Source organism: Aplysia californica, unplaced genomic scaffold (assembly GCF_000002075.1).
Source record: "Aplysia californica isolate F4 #8 unplaced genomic scaffold, AplCal3.0 scaffold00920, whole genome shotgun sequence".
Lineage (NCBI taxonomy): Eukaryota > Metazoa > Mollusca > Gastropoda > Aplysiida > Aplysiidae > Aplysia > Aplysia californica.
In genome coordinates this window covers 68,627-70,339 of record NW_004798190.1, presented here as the reverse complement: position 1 = coordinate 70,339, position 1,713 = coordinate 68,627, and positions in this window count along the sequence as shown.

Genomic DNA, 1,713 nt, shown 5'->3' with positions numbered 1-1,713 from the left:
GGGGGAGAGAGGGGGGGGGAGAGACAAACACACACAAACAAGTACGCACACACACACACACACACACTCACAAACAGATACAACATTCGACAGTTAGTCTATGGGTACACAAATTATGTACGAAAATCACAGCAAAATAACAACAAGTTAGAAAACAAACAACAACATATTGTGCACGCAGTTTTCATTTTACATGACGATGTCTTTTTTTATTGTTCACCTCAAATTGTCGTCCAATTTTTTTTCCGTTCAAAACAAACTTTCGTGAGTGACTTTAAAAAAACTTTCCAAAGCTGTGAAGAAGTAGACAGACACATAAATACACTTTTGTCTTCCCAAACTGGTTCCCTGACATTTTTTTTACTGGTTTATTGAATGAGAATCTTCTAGAAGATATACTATTAAATAATTGCAACTTTCACAGTTACTTATTTTTAATAAAGGGAAACTAATTCTGACGACTTTGTCTAAGTCTCTCTTGCTGGGACATTTCGATACCTCCAAATGACAAAGTTCTGTCTGACAGTTTTGGCCGTTTTCAGTTACTTTGACCAATTGAGGTCAGAAACCGAATGTTCTTTCCGCTCTATTCAAATCTGAATCAATTGTGTTTTATCCTGTTTTATGTATGTTTCTTCTTTCTTCTTCTCAGTCACTCCATCCTGTTTTATCTATTTTTTTCTTTTTTCTTTTTCTGTCATTTCATCCGATTCTGCTTTATCTATGTTTCTTCTTTCTCTTTCCCTGATTCTGACACTCCATCCTGTTTTGTCTATGTTTCTTTTTTCACTTTTTCTGTCACTCCTTTCTGTTTTATCTATGTTTCTTCTATCTCTTCCTCTGTTTCCCACCCCCATCCTGTCTTAACCAGGTGGTTTCTTCCTCTGTTTCCCGCTCCATCCTGCATTCAGTCCTCTGGTCTCCTTGAACTCAGTGTCCTTGGCCTCCTTGATGCCCTTGACCTTGTCCGCAGGTGTGTCGTCTGCTGTCCTCTTGACCCTCAGAAGTGACCCCTCCCCTCGCCCCAGGCGTGTCGTGTCTCTCTGGAAAAGGTGGAAAGAACTGTTGTTGTTTTTTCCCTCACTGAATCTTACTTAAAATGTGTCACTAGGAGCGTAAAAACATTTACATTTACAAAATAAAAAGATTTTTTTCTTCCTGTTTGAAACGCCAACCTCAATCTCACATAATTTAGACAATATAACGTAATATAATATATATATAGAGAGAGAGAGGGTGTGTAGATTTTTTAATTACTTCTTCATGACATAAAAGAACCATACAAAGTTTCATTCGACCACATTACACAATCTGGGTGGGTGGCGGGTGCTCTGGTGTGGTTTGCTCCTTCTTTCCTATCAAACATCTATAGTCTCTATCTCCCCTCCTTCCTTTAAACAAAAAAATGCAATTATTTTTAAAAATTGATATAATAACACTCTCTAGCAGTAACACCACTCATCTTCGACACTTGCGTGGCCTATTTGTGTTGCGAGTGCCGTAAAACCTGTGACTAAACCTGTGACTAAGCCTGTGCCTGACTAACTGACCAGAGCGCTGTGTCGGTCAGTAGTGTCAGCCTGGGACACACACACCACCAACGTGACAAGGACGACAGACCACAGCAAATACCGCGGGCTTCTCCTCCAGTTTTCCGCCATTTTGGGTGGAGAGGTGGGTATCTATCAAAATGAATGAATGAATAAATAAATG